We start from the raw sequence: 15,966 nt of genomic DNA, 5'->3' as shown, positions 1-15,966 counted from the left end.
TTTTAAAAAGAATTTATTTATTTCTTTATTTATTTTTGGCTGTGTTGGGTTTTCGTTGTTGCTCACGGGCTTTCTCTAGTTGTGGTGAGTGGGGGTTACTCTTGGTTGTGGTCCATGGGCTTCTCATTCCAATGGCTTGTTGCAGAGCATGGCCTCTAGGTGCATGGGTTTTAGTAACTGTGGCACACGGGCTCAGTAGCTGTGGCTCGGGGACTCTAGAGCACAGGCTCAGTAGTTGTGGCACACAGGCTTAGTTGCTCTGTGGCATGAGGGGTCTTCCTGGACTGGAGCTCGAACCTGTGTCCCCTGAATTGGCAGGCAGGCTCTCAACCACTACACCACCAGGGAAGCCCATACCCTCCCAGTTTTACATAGAAAATTATTTTATACCCTATGTAGTCATGCTGCTAGTATGTGCAGAAAATCTATGAAGTTATGTAAGAACCCACATTATGGAAACCCAGTAACAAGGTTTATCCTCTTCACTTGAGTCATGTTTAGGTAAGCAAAATCTCTAGGATCATGCCATTACTTTGTGCATAAGTCTTCCTTGAGATTCAGTTTCCTGTGAGTTTCCTAGTTTCAGTTATTCCCTTCCAGGTTCAGCCTAATGGATAAAGTTCTGCTTAGGGACAAGCTTCTTTGCCAACTCTTCCATTTTTCTTATAACTTTCCCCTTCCTCACTTAGTCCAGGGGTTAGGCAGATTCTCTCTTTTTATCATTCCAACCTTTGTGAATACACATTAATTAGACCCAAATCACCAAATATTCTTATTTTTAATATATATATGTATGTATCACAGATAAAAATCAAGATCAAGCTAAATAACTTTCCTCAACAGACTACTAAGTCTTCAATAAATTCAGCCACTCCAAATATCAGGATAGGCTTATCTTAACAAACTATCCAATCTAACTAAGTAACTCTCAATACCAATGCATCCCAGAAACGTATATTTACATTTATGTGTGTTGGAAATCACAGATACTATCAATGTTTCTCAGAGTACAATACCTGATTCATCTGTAATAATCTGGATGCTATTTAAGAATGCAAACTCCTGATTCACACCCCAGAAATACTTAGTGAGAATCACAAGGATGGAGAAAAAGAGATCTGATTCTTATACACTTTAAAAATGAATGCATTAAAAAATGTAAAATGTACATAAGAGTAAGTCTTTTAAAAATGTTTAGATGATGCAATTAGCCCACTAACAATTACACATGTACTTGAAGTTGTTTACATGTGGTATAAAGAATTCAATTATATTCTGTCCTTCAAGGTAGACCAATGGCTTGCCCTAACAAAAATGTTATCCAAGTGTCAAGAATGCAATAACCACAGAGTGCAGAGATGCAGTGAAGACTTCCAGACACTTGAACATAATATCATATTGCTATTGCTCTATGGAATTTATAATTTCAGACACTACGAATTACATCTGAATAATTCAGTTTAGCTAATATGGGATTTCTTATTATTAGCATACTTGGTTATTTTCAAGATCCTGACCTTGGCTTACTTCCATGGACTTCATATTTTAGAAACAGATTTAATTTATAAACTTGTTCTAAACAAATCTGTGTTTGAAGTAACTCCTAAAATAGCTAAACAACTAATTCTTAAAGTAATTTGGTTAATTGATCTGTTGAGATTTCCAAATATTCAATATTTTCCAATGGATTTTTACATAAATTTTGGGCAAGAATGGGTTTTTTAAAGCATATTACACACTAAAGAATTTTTTTTTCAATTTGGTTAATTAATCTGTAATATTATATGCTTGACTAGTAAAAAAATGTGTTAGTCAAGACATCATTGAAGAATGGTGATAATCAGAGTACACTACTAATACAATTATTTATGCCTTTTGTAATAATTAAAAACAATTACGTGCATGCAATCATTCAACTCCTTTAATGATTGACATTAAGCATCATTTTATTTCTGGAATTGTCTTAAACACATGTGAAATTCAGACAAAAGTCTTTGAATAAAGTAGACAGAGTAATTATGGAAATACTTGTTGAGCTTGCAATATTAATTATTTAGCCTCTATTACAGTTTATAGTCTAAAGCCAGTCAACACAAGCCATTAGGAAACGGGTTTTGGATTAACACTTCCTTGTTGCAGATTTCAGCCATGTCACAGTGTTAAACTTCTCTAATTGTCAATTCCTAATACAGATGGTTTGAGGACAGAGTGAGTTATTAGTGAAACCCATAGTTAATGTTCAGTCAATGATAGCTGTTACTAGGCCCTGGAGGTGTTTTCCAAGTTATATTCTTTATATATTCCAAAGTAGCTAATATATTATTTTTAATATGGACACTTCTAGCTCTCCCATTGTGTGTCACACACATATCTGAGCTTTCATTGAATATGTTCCCCTCATTTGATGTAGTAAGAAACCAAAATGATGAAGCTGTAAAGATTTTTCTAAGGACAGAAGAGAATCTTACATAAGCCCGTGACATCGAGTATTTTTAAGGACACAAGTACTATTATTGGAAGTATAAGTGTCATTTATAATTATTCAGGTACTTTAAAACATCTCAAAAAAAAAAACACACCTCTGTTTGCTTTCCATTTTACAAATGAATGCCTTATCAAATAATCAGTATCTTTTATAAACAGAGAATCTGATCATCACAGCTGTGGCCACAGGGCCAACAGACACAGTGGGCTACTCTATTACCATATGATGTGCATATTCATGTGTAAAAATTCCAAAAGGTGAAATTCATCTAGCTTCCATTCTGAAGTGATGGTGTGTTATAATAAAGAAGAACATGATAAAGAACTACAGAATCTCAACTATCTTATTAACTACATTAAAGGGAGAGAATTGTAATATCAGGTAACAAGAAGTTAAATATGATATTCGGCAGTGAATTTGTATAAAATGTAGTAGTACGTATTATCATGTGAATGAGATAGGATTTTTTTTTAAACAAAGAACAGGGCTTCCCTGGTGGTGCAGTGGTTAAAAACCCACCTGCCAATGCAGGGGACACGGGTTCGAACCCTGGTCCGGGAAGATCCCACATGCCAGAGCAACTAAGCCCATGTGCCACAACTACTGAGCCTGTGTGCCACAACTACTGAAACCTGCATGCCTATAGCCCATGCTCCATAGCAAGAGAAGCCAGCACAATGAGAAGCCTGTGTACCACAACAAAGAGCAGGCCCCGCTCACAGCAACTAGAAGAAAGCCCGCACAGCCCGCACAGCAGCAAAGACCCAACACAACCAAAAATAAATAAATTTCTAAAAACAAAACTAAACAAAAAAACAAAAAACAATGTAGACTTCTAATTTTTTAGCCTGTGACTTAGAGTAAAAGAAATCACATTTTTCATTTTCCTCAGGCTATTCCAACTAACTTCTTCTAATTTACCAGCCAAATTGGTTTCCCAAATTCAAATGTCTGCCTATGTTAACAGAATCTATAGAGTAATGTAATTACTTAATCCATTCATTATATGGGATAAAGATAGTACAGTAAAAATGTCAAATAGAGTCAAGGCTATCTGAATGAGAAATACTTTCATTTGTAATTTTTCCTTTCCCAAAAGAGACATGAAGGTATAATTTCCTGCATGCATGAAATGTTTTATATTAGTTTCTGAAAATAAAAGTCTCAGGAACCATTTCAAAGTACAAAGTACTTCATATTCATGACTTTGGACAAGCTCTATAATCTTTCAGGGCCTCAGTTTCCTCATCTCCAAAGTGAGAATTATAAGCCACTGTCCATTCACCATATTATTAATCAAAAGATTTATGAGTCCAGAAAACAATCAGTTTTTTAAGTAAGGAAAGATGCAGTGAGATTTTTCAATTTAATGAGATTGAAGCAATTACAATATTAAATTGATTGACATTGAAAGCTGAAATTTAATTAAAAAGTGTTTTATAGAAAAATGGTAAAAACCACAACTCAGTAAACTTATATTTTGCCCACATATGCTTGGAGCAACTCTGCCTTTGTCTCCTGCAGAAACTATGCATCTCTTGGAAAACACGTGACCCAGCAGCAAGGAGGTGTCAAAAGGAAGACAACCTGTCCAGAGCCCATTATAATTATTCTGTGAGAGTTTTCAATAACAATATATCCAGCCAGGATGGAGATGGAAATGAGAAAGAAAAGTGAATCAACATTTTATCTGCAAAACACATACAAACGTACACATACACACACAGAGTAGATGTGATTTTAGTAATCTCAATAGGTCAAAAGTAAAACAATTTTCTGTAAAACCCATATAATATGGATAATTTGAAGATGAGAACCTAAATTTTAAGTGACACATAGTATTGATTCTTTCAACAGATATCTTTGAGTGTTTAATATATTAGACACTTGATATATATCTTTGAACAAAACATCAAAGATCCCAGCTGTTGTAAGGATGTACATTCTAGGAAAGGAGGTAGCTAAGAAATAAATAGTAGTCACAGTATACAAATTATATATAATGTTGAAAGCAAATAAGTACTTGGAAAATAGAGGGAGAGAGGAGAGAGAGGAATGAGAGACAGGGAGAGAATGGATAGATGAAGGGGTTTGAAAATATACTTTCTGACCACAATCAGCTGCATGCAATATAGGCATGGAATAGTCAGGGAGGTAAATTTAATTAGGTTTTTCAAAATATGTATGTGAAACCAGAAAGGGAAATTGCTCTGTGGATGTAGGCAAAGGATGATTATCATGACTGACCATAGGATTAAACTTAGTAAGAAAGACAGAGAAAACATCAAAGCAGCAAAGAACAGTTGAAAAAAAGTGTTGTGTAGAATCCATGAAATATATGTTTTGTAGATCAAGGAATATCTTAAATGAGGGAATAATAGGGAATACACTGTTCTAAACCTGGATCCTTATATAAAATTAAGCTTGCATATATTGGTAATGTATAACATAATAAAGATTCTTGTCTAAAAAGTAAAATTGTTTATATTTCTATAAAAATATTAAAACAGGGACTTCCCTGGTGGCGCAGTGGTTGATTCCAACTGCCGATGCAGGGGACACAGGTTCGTGCCCCGGTCTGGGAAGATCCCACATGCTGCGGAGCGGCTGGGCCCGTGAGCCATGGCCGGTGAGACTGAGCGTCCGGAGCCTGTGCCCCGCAACGGGAGAGGCCACAACAGTGAGAGGCCCGCATACCACAAAAAAAAAAACTAAAACAATTATGAAATAATATAGTACATTACTGAGTATTTTCATTAGGAAAAATAAAATTATTAAAATGATGCCAAATTGAACCCAACACATGAAATAAACATTTTAGTGTTTTATTTGTAATTTGACATTGGTCACTGAGGTGACATTGGAAGTTTGCATTTGTTTTTCTTACTTATATTGGCTGGCATTTTGCAGATATGGAAACAAAGGCATGGATAAAGAAATGGCTTGCTGATAGAGGTTTCAGGACTTTGACACAGAGATTGACCCTTGCTAGTGCTTTCGAGAAAAAAAACACAAGTCCTCCCTGATAGATATGTTCAACCTCATCTCTTTGTATCACTGTGTGAGAAGAGCAACAGACATAAGAAAACTTAATTGTAATGCCTAATGATAGGAGTTCTCGTATGCAGAAGACTTAAATATTATTCATGTTACTGTTTTATGTAACATTATAATTGTATGAAATATTTAAAGACATACCAAAAATAAATAATAGTTAAAAAATTAACAACTTGAGGGAATAAAATTCTGAATATGCTATTGTTTGTTATTCTGAATGAGGAAAGAGGAACTCTCAAATACCTTGAAATTGACTTTTGATTAATTGCATTTTTGCCAATCTCTGTAACAAAAAGTGTGATTTTTCTTAGAGCAAAGACATCAATGATTGTTTTCCTAAAAGATGCAGTGGTGTCCAACTTCATGCAATCCTGATACCCTCTCTGAATACAACAAAATATATCATTTTTCAATTTTACTATAACAAGAATCCTTCAATGTAATTTTTTCTCTTTGGAATGTGCTAAATAGAGGTGAAACTATTTTGTTTCCTAATCCATAGTGAGTTTGCATTTAAAAGAATAAAGATTAATATTAGACCTTCTGATTGAAATGCAGTTTAACCTTTGTGTCATATTTTGAAACATACTAAAATATTCATCTAAAATTGATATAACTACATATTTTTATTCAGCCAAATAATTTTAAAAAGAAAAAAGTAGTATTTTTTAGTGCATTTCAAAAATCTCTAAACTCATCAATTACAAGGTTAACATTTCAGGGCATTCAATCTGTCTTCTGAATATGCATTGTCAGGCAAGCCTTAGATACCACCAAAATATGTTTCCCTAATAGTAAATCATCATCATGATTGCCATTATTGATCTGTAGAACCAGTAACTGAATCTATCCATGGGATTCAACACCATCTATCTTGATGTTATATAGTCCCATCCTCCTGCCTAAACCCATTAAACTGTCATCTGTGGGTTTACATCATTTTTATTTGAGGGGCCTAGTGAAACTTTGCACTTTTCTTGTTTGCTAAAACACTTCTAAGACCAAACTATCTCATCAGGAAAATTTCATTGTTTCCTGTTATTGTCTGTTACCACGATTGGAGGTCATAATAACTTTTAATGTAAGTATAACCATTAACACAACGTAGCATGGTATATATAGTGTACACGTTTATTTTCATGTCTATACATATACATATATGAGTGTATAATGTGATGCTAATTTAAATCTATTGGAACATGGGAAATATTACGTATATATTGAATCAATTAAGAATTGGAGGATACTTTTTAAATACTGTAACCTATCTCTCCAAAACATTAAATAGTAACAAAGGAAAGATATTACATATAAATTATGTAGTTAATACATTTTCCTGGAGTTAAAATAAGATATCATAGAGTATGAAATCAGGATATTTCCCTTCCTTCACTTCCAAAGACTTTCAGGGATTCATTAATGGATTTCACTGTGTGCATGGATATATTGACAATGCATGCAAAATATTTTATCTATGTGCATCTCTGCTAATTGGTGAGGAAAAATCAATAGTTTTCAATATCTCAGGACATAACATGATCTATAAATTATTAAGAGATACAGGATAACTAAAAACATTTTTAATTTAAAGGATAATTATAAAAATCAATTTGCTGAAAATTAAAATGTGACATATTTTACTTAGTTTACACTCAAAACTTTGAAAGTAAGCAATGAAAATTGGTTTAATATCAAAATGAAACATAAAACACTGCACATCTGTAGCCTAAAGCCCATTGCATGAAATGTGTTAGAAGTGTTCAGAGTAATACAAATAGATACTGCATGTAAAGAAAAAGAAATGTATCTATATCTCTATATCATCTATCTTTCCATCTATCTATCTATGCATCTATGTAAAAGCTAATATAATATATACCCTATGGCTTATGAGTAACATTTTTATGGTTTTGCCTATATTTTCTCCATTCCATGATTATAAATTATCTTATCCTTATAAAAGTATAAATATTGCCACTACAATACAGTGCATTTTTTGGGCTTCCCTGGTGGCGCAGTGGTTGAGAGTCCGCCTGCTGATGCAGGGGATACGGGTTCGTGCCCCGGTCTGAGAGGATCCCATATGCCGCGGAGCGGCTGGGCCCGTGAGCCATGGCTGCTGAGCCTGCGCATCCGGAGCCTGTGCTCCGCAACGGGAGAGGCCACAACAGTGAGAGGCCCGCGTACCACAAAAAAAAAAAAAAAAAAAAAATACAGTGCATTTGTCAATTATATTTCATAGGTGATGAAACTTTGAATTTTTATTTTATTTATTTATTTATTTACTTTTTAAACATTTTTATTGGAGTATAATTGCTTTACAATGGTGTGTTAGTTTCTGCTTTATAAAAAAGTGAATCAGCTATACATATATGTATGTCCCCATATCTCTCCCCTCTGTGTCTCCCTCCCACACTCTGTACCCGACCACTCTATGCGGTCACAAAGCACTGAGCTGATCTCCCTGTGCTATGCAGCTGCTTCCCACTAGCTATCTATTTTACACTTGGTAGTATATATAAGTACATGTGACACTCTCACATCATCCCAGCTTATCCTTCCCCCTTCCTGTGTCCTCTAGTCCATTCTCTACCTCAGCATCTTTATTCCTGTCTTGCCACTAGGTTCTTCAGAACAAATTGTTTGTTTGTTTGTTTTTATTCCAAATATATGTGTTAGCATATGGTATTTATTTTTCTCTTTCTGACTTACTTTCTTACTTACTTCACTCTGTATCACAGACTCTAGGTCCATCCACCTCCCTACAAATTACTCGATTTTGTTTCATTTTATGGCTGAATTAATATTCCATTGTATATATATGCCACATCTTCTTTATCCATTCATCTGTCGATCGACACTTAGGATGCTTCCATGTCCTGGCTAATGTAAATAGTGATGCAATGAAGATTGTGGTACATGTCTCTTTTTGAATTATGGTTTGCTCAGGGTATATTCCCAGTACTGGGATGGCTGGGTCATAAGTAGTTCTATTTTTACTTTTTAAGGCACCTCCATACTGTTCTCCATAGTGGCTGTATCAATTTATATTCCCACCAACATTGCAAGAGGTTTCCCTTTTCTCCATACCCTTTCCAGCATTTATTCTTTGTAGATTTTTTGATGATGGCTATTCTGCCGAGTGTGAGGTGATAGCTCATTGTAGTTTTGATTTGCATTTCTCTAATGATTAGTGATATTGAGCATCCTTTCATGTGTTTGTTGGCAATCTGTATATCTTCTTTGGAGAAATGTCTATTTAGGTCTTCTGCCCATTTTTGGACTGGGCTGTTTGTTTTTTGATATTGAGCCACATGAGCTGCTTGTAAATTTTGGAGATTAATACTTTATCAGTTGCTTTGTTTGCAAATATTTTCTCCCATTCTGAGGGTTGTCTTTTTGTCTTGTTTATGGTTTCCTTTGCTGTGCTAAAGCTTTGAAGTTTCATTAGGACCCATTTGTTTATTTTTGTTTTTATTTTCATTTCTCTAGGAGGAGAGTCAAAAAACATCTTGCTGTGAATTATGTCATAGAGAGTTCTGCTTATGTTTTCCTCTAAGAATTTTATAGTGTCTGGCCTTATATTTAGGTCTTTATTCCATTTTGAATTTATTTTTCTGTATGGTGTTAGGGAGTGTTCTAATTTCATTCTTTTACATGTAGCTGTCCAGTTTTCCCAGCATGACTTATTGAAGAGATTTTCTTTTCTCCACTGTATATTCTTGCCTCCTTTATCAAAAACAAGGTGACCATACGTGGGTGTGTTTATCTCTGGGCTTTCTATCCTGTTTCATTGATCTATATTTCTGTTTTTGTGCCTGTACCATACTGTCTTAATTACTGTAGCTTTGTAGTATAGTCTTAAGTCAGGGAGCCTGAATCCTCCAGCTCTGTTTTTCTCAAGATTGCTTTGGCTATTCGGGGTCTTTTGTGTTTCCATACAAATTTTGAAATTTTTTGTTCTAGTTCTGTGAAAAATGCCATTGGTACTTTGATAGGGATTGCATTGAATCTGTAGATTGCTTTGGGTAGTAATTTTCAAAATGTTGATTCTTCCAGTCCAAGAACATGGTATATCTCTCCATTTGTTTGTATCATCTTTAATTTCTTTCATCAGTGTTTTGTAGTTTTCTGCATACAGGTCTTTTTCTCCTTAGGTAGTTTAATTCCTAGGTTTATTATTATTTTTGTTGCAATGCTAAATGGGAATGTTTCCTTAACTTCTCTTTCAGATTTTTCATCATCAGTGTAGAGGCATGCAAGAGATTTCTGTGCATTAATTTTTTATCTTGCTACTTTACAAAATTCACTGACTAGCTCTAGTAGATTTCTGGTAACACCTTTAGGATTCTCTATGTATAGTACCATGTCATCTGCAAACCGTGACAGCTTTACTTCTTTTTCAATTTAGATTCCTTTTATTTATTTTCCTTGTTTGATTGCTGTGGCTAAAACTTCCAAAACTATGTTGAAAATAGTGGTGAGAGTGGACAACCTTGTCTTTTTCCTGATCTTAGAGGAAATGGTTTAAATTTTTCACCATTGAGAATGATGTTGGCTGTGGGTTTGTCATATATGGCCTTTATTATGTTGAGGTATGTTCCCTCTATGCCTTCTTTCTGGAGGTTTTTGTATCGTAAATGGGTGTTGTAATTTTTCAAAAGCTTTTTCTGCATCAATTGAGATGATCATATTTTTTTCAAATTTAATTTGTTAATATGGTGTATTGCGTTGATTGATTTGCGTATATTGAAGAATCCTTGCATTCCTGGGATAAACCCCACTTGATCATGGTTTACGATCATTTTAATGTGCTGTTGGATTCTGTTTGCTAGTATTTTATTGAGGAGTTTTGTGTCAATGTTCATCAGTGATATTCGTCTATAGTTTTCTTTCTTTGTGACATCTTTGCCTGGTTTAGGTATCACAGTGATGGTGGCCTTGTAGAATGAGTTTGGGGGCATTCCACCCTCTGCTATATTTTGGAAAAGTTTGAGAAGAATAGGTGTTAGCTCTTCTCTAAATGTTTGATAGAATTCGCCTGTGAAGCCATCTGGTCTTGGGCTTTTATTTGCTGGAAAATTTTAATCACAGTTTCAATTTCAGTGCTTATGTTTGGTCTGTTCATATTTTCTATTTCTTCCTGGCTCAGTCTTGGAAGGTTGTGCATTTCTAAGAAATTGTCCATTTCTTCCAGGTTGTCCATTTTATTGTCATATAGTTGCTTGTAGTAATCTCTCATGACACTTTGTATTTCTGCAGTGTCAGTTGTTAGTTCTCCTTTTTTATTTCTAATTCTACTGATTTGAGTCTTCTCCCTTTTTTTCTTGATGAGTCTGGCTAATGGTTTATCAATTTTGTTTATCTTCTCAAAGAACCAGCTTTTGGTTATATTGATCTTTGTTATTGTTTCCTTCATTTCTTCTTCATTTGTTTCTGATCTGATATTTATAATTTTTTTCTTTCTGCTCACTTCGAGGTTTTTTATTCTTTCTCTGATTGCTTTAAGTGTAAGGTTAGGTTGTTTATTTGAGTTGTTTCTTGTTTCTTGAAGCAGGATTGTGTTGCTGTAAACTTCCTTCTTAGAAATGATTTGGCTGCATCCCATAGGTTTTGGGTCATTGTGTTTTCACTGTCATTTGTTTCTAGCTATTTTTTGATTTCCTCTTTCATTTCTTCAGTGATCTCTTGTTTTTAAGTAGTGTATTGTGCTTTTATTTTTTACAGTTTTTTTTTTTTTCTGTAATTGATATCTAGACTCATAGCATTGTGGTTGGAAAAGATACTTGATATGATTTCAATTTTCTTAAATTTACCAAGGATGGATTTGTGAACCAAGATATGATCTATACTGGACAATGTTCCATGAGCATTTGTGAAGAAAGTGTATTCTGTTGTTTTGGGATGGAATGCCCTATAAATATCAATTAAGTCCATATTGTTTAAGGTATCATTTAAAGCTTGTGTTTCCTTATTTATTTTCATTTTGGATGATCTGTCCATTGGTGAAAGTGGGATATTAAAGTCCCCTACTATGATTGTACTACTGTCGACATCCCCTTTTAAGGCTGTTAGCATTTGCTTTATGTACTGAGGTGTTCCTATGTTGAGTGCCTAAATATTTACAATTGTTGTATCTTCTTCTTAGATTGATCCCTTGATCATTATGTAGTGGCCTTCTCTGTCTCTTGTAATAGTCTTTACATTAAAGTCTAATTTGTCTGACATGCGAATTGCTACTCCAGGTTTCTTTTTTTTTTTTTTTCTTTTCCTTTTGCATGGAATATCTTTTTCCATTCCCTCATTTTCAGTCTGTATGTGTCCCTAGGTCTGAAGTGGGTTTCTTGTAGACAGCATATATATGGGTCTTGTGTTTGTATCTGTTCAGCCAGTTTATGGCTTTTGGTTGGAACATTTAATCCATTTTTATTTAAGGTAATTATCAATATGTATGTTCCTAATACCATTTTCTTAATTGTTTTGGGTTTGTTTTGTCTTTTCCTTCTCTTGTGTTTCTTGCCTAGAGAAATTCCTTTAGCATTTGTTGTAAAGCCGATTTGGTGGTGCTGAATTCTCTTAGTTTTTGCTTGTCTCTCAAGGTTTTAATTTATCTGTCATATCTGAATGAGATCCTTGCTGGGTAAAGTAATCTTGGTTGCAAATTTTTCTCCTTCATCACTTTAAATATGTCCTGCCACTCCGTTCTGGCTTGCAGAGTTTCTGCTGAAAGATCAGCTCTTAACCCTATGGGCATTCCCTTGTATGTTATTTGTTGTTTTCCCCTTGTTGCTTTTAATATATTTTATTTGTATTTAATTTTTGATAGTTTGATTAATATGTGTCTTGGTGTGTTTCTTCTTGGGTTTATCCCGTATGGGTGTCTCTGCAGTTTCTAGGTTGATTAAATATTTCCTTTTCTGTATTATAGAAGTTTCCAACTTTAATCTCTTCAAATATTTTCTTAGTCGTTTTTTTTTTTCCTTTGTCTCCTGGGACCCCTATAATTTTAATGTTGGTGTGTTTAATATTGTCTCAGAAGTCTCTGAGACTGCCCTCAATTCTTTTCATTCTTTTTTTCTTTTTTCTGCTCTGTGGTAGTTATTTCCACTATTTTATCATCCAGGTCATTTATCTGTTATTGTGCCTCAGTTATTCTGCTATTGTTTCCTTCTAGAGAATTTTTAATTTCATTTATTTTGTTGTTCATCATTGTTTCTTTGCTCTTTAGTTCTTCTAGGTCTTTGTTAAACATCTCCTGCATTTTCTCCATTCTATTTCCAAGATTTTGGATAATCTTTACTATCATTACTCTGAATTCTTTTTCAGGTAGACTGCCTATTTCTGGTTCATTTGTTTGTTCTGGTGGGTTTTTACCTTGCTCCTTCATCTGCTGTGTATTTCTCCTTTTGCTTAACTTTCTGTGTTTGGAGTCTCCTTTTCGCAGACTGCAGGTTTTTAGTTCCCATTGTTTTTGGTGTCTACCCCCAGTGGCTAAAGTTGGTTCAGTGAGTCATGTAGGCTTCCTGCTGGAGGGGACTACTGCCTGTGTTCTGGTGGATGAGGCTGAACCTTGTCTTTCTGGTGGGCAGGACCACGTCTGGTGGTGTGTTTTGGGGTGTCTGTTACCTTATTATGATTTTAGGCAGCCTCTCTGCTGATGGGTGGAGTTGTGTTCCTGTCTTTCTAGTTGTTTGGCACTGGATGTCCAGACTTTCTGGTCATTGAGTGGAGCTGGGTGTTAGTGTTGAGATGGAGATCTCTGGGAGAGCTTTCTCCATTTGATATTATCTGGAGCTGGGAGGTCTCAGGTGGACAAATGTCCTGAACTCAACTCTCCCACCTCAGAGGCAAAGGCCTGACGTGTGGCCAGAGTACTAAGGCCCTGTCAGCCACATGGCTCAGAAGAAAAGGGAGAAAAAATGTAGGAGGGAAAGAAAAAATAAAATAAAATAAAGTTATTAAAAAAATTATTATTAAAAATAAAAAAATTAAAGTAATTAAAAAAAAAAAGAAAGAAGAAAGCAACCAATCCAAAAAAACAAATCCACCAATGAAAACAAGTACTAAAGGCTATATTAGAATAAAAAAAAAATAGACAGAACCCTAGGACAAGTGGTAAAAGCAAAGCTATGCATACAATATCAAATGAACAAGCATAAACATACACATTCACAAAAAGAGAAAAAGGAAAAAAATTATATATATATATATATATATATATATATATATATATAAAGGAGGAAGAGAACAACCAAATCAATAAACAAATCTACCAATCATAATAAACTCTAAATACTAAACTAAATAAACATAAAACCAGAAACAAATTAGATGCAGAAAGCAAACCCCAAGTTTACAGTTGCTCCCAACGTCCACTGCCTCCATTTTTGAATGATTAGTTGTCTAATCAGGTATTCCACAGATGCAGGGAACATCAAGTTGATTGTGGAGATTTAATTCGCTGTTCCTCAAGCTGTTGCGAGAAATTTCCCTTTCTCTTCTTTGTTCGCACAGCTCCTGGGGCTCACCTTTGGATTTGGCTCTGCCTCTGTGTGTAGGTTGCCTGAGGATGGGGTTAAAGTAGCTTCTGATTAGGGGGCTCTGGCTCACTCAGGCCGGGGTGAAGGATGGGTACAGAATGCAGGACGACCCTGCGGTGTCAGAGGCCAGCTTGACATTGCAACAGCCTGAGGCGTGCTGTGTCTTCTCCAGGGAAATTGTTCCTGAATCATGGGACCCTGGCACTGATGGGCTGCAGAGCCTCCTTGGAGGGAAGGTGTGGATAGTGACCTGTGCTTGCACCCAGGCTTCTTGGTGTCTATAGCAGCAGTCTTAATGTTTCATGCCCATCTCTGGTGTCCACACTGATAGCCATGGCTCACGCCCATCTTTAGAGCTCGTTTAGGTGGTTCTCTGAATCCCCTCTCCTTGCACACCCTGAAACAATGGTCACTTGACTCTTAGGCAGTTCCAGACTTTTTCCTGGAGACCCTCCAGCTAGCTGTGGTGCGCTAGCTCTCTTCAGGCTGTGTTCACTCAGCTAACCCCAGGCCTCTCCCTGAGATTTGACCTCTGAAGCCACAGCCTCAGCTCCCAGCCCCCACCCACCCCGGTGGGTGAGCAGACAAGCCTCTCAGTCTGGTGAGTGCTGGTTGGCACCGATCCTCAGTACGAGAATCTCTCCACTTTTCCCTCTGCACCACTGTTGCTGTGCTTTCCTCCGTGGCTCCAAAGCTTCCTGCCCCCCCGCCCCCCTCCACCCCCATCTCTGCCAGTGAAGGGGTTTCCTAGTGTGTGGAAACTTTTCCTCCTTCACAACTCCCTCCCAGAGGTGCAGGTCCCATCCTTATTCTTTTGTCTCTGTTTTTTTCTTTTATCTTTTGCCCGACCCAGGTACATGGGGAGTTTCTTGCCTTTTGGGAGTCTGAGGTCTTCTGGCAGCATTCAGTAGTTGTTCTGTAAGAGTTGTTCTACATATAGATGTATTTCTGATGTATTTGTGGGGAGGAAGTTGATCTCCATGTCTTACTCCTCTGCCATATTGAAGGTCTCCTCGAAACTTTGAATTTTTAAATCATAGAAGCTGTGTGCAATTTAGCATACTCTTTATAACAACTATTCTAATTGTAAGGTAAGAAAATAAACTACAGCTAACTGAAAATAATTATTCCCATTTTTGTTCCATGTTTTTTTTTTTTTTTCCCACATAAATGCCTCTGGAGAGACAGATAAACAATTTCTTTTAACTTAATAGAAATGGTCAGATGGGAAACAAAACATTTTCTGCTCATGGTCATCTTCATCATTGTTTCTCAAATCCCTGAGAACCAAAGAGCAAAGTTTTAACTAATCTTTTTTGTTTTTTTCAGTCTTTCTTTTAGCAAACACAATCCTTTACACTATGGTAAAGTTTCCAGAATTTGTGAAAGTGCTAACAAAACAGTGCTTAAAGAAATTTAAATATACACACACTGCACCTTCTCAAAGAAAATGTATGTGAAATAGTATATATATATATATATATATATATATATATATATATATATATATATATATTTATTTATTTATTTATATATTTATATTTATATAAATATAAATATAAACATAGTTATAAATGCATTCAACAATCATATAAGGAATATACATTGCACTGGATTCCAGGCATCAGAGAGGGAAAATGATAAGTCTATCTTTTATGTCTGTCTTCAAGGAACTCACACTCTGGTGAGTTATATAATGATACTATAGCACAATGAGTTCACTGCAGTGATGGAGAGCTTCCCTAGACAGTATGAGAGCACATCAAGTGATACTTTTCCATACAGGACTAGCAGGGTACTAGAAAAATTTTCCAGGAAACCTGATAGAAACACTACAATGTCAACAGTTGCATATTGACCTTCAGCACCACCGTCCTATGAGCT

The 15,966-nt window shown here is 35.5% G+C and overlaps 1 pseudogene across 1 annotated transcript in view; it reads left to right on the top strand.

Moving 5' to 3' along the window:
• The first annotated feature begins 14,180 nt into the window (after window positions 1-14,180).
• The window catches only part of LOC307053816 (malate dehydrogenase, mitochondrial-like), a 30,870-nt pseudogene continuing 29,084 nt past the window's right edge, over window positions 14,181-15,966 (top strand). Inside the window, exon 1 of the transcript in view lies at window positions 14,181-14,318. The product of the transcript in view is annotated as a malate dehydrogenase, mitochondrial-like (transcript). The remainder of the gene's footprint in view (window positions 14,319-15,966) is intronic.

The sequence above is a fragment of the Hyperoodon ampullatus genome (genome assembly GCF_949752795.1).
Source record: "Hyperoodon ampullatus genome assembly, chromosome: 5".
NCBI classification, from domain to species: Eukaryota; Metazoa; Chordata; class Mammalia; order Artiodactyla; family Ziphiidae; genus Hyperoodon; species Hyperoodon ampullatus.
The sequence above is the reverse complement of the archived record's forward strand: the minus strand, read 5'-3'. Positions and strand labels throughout refer to the sequence as shown.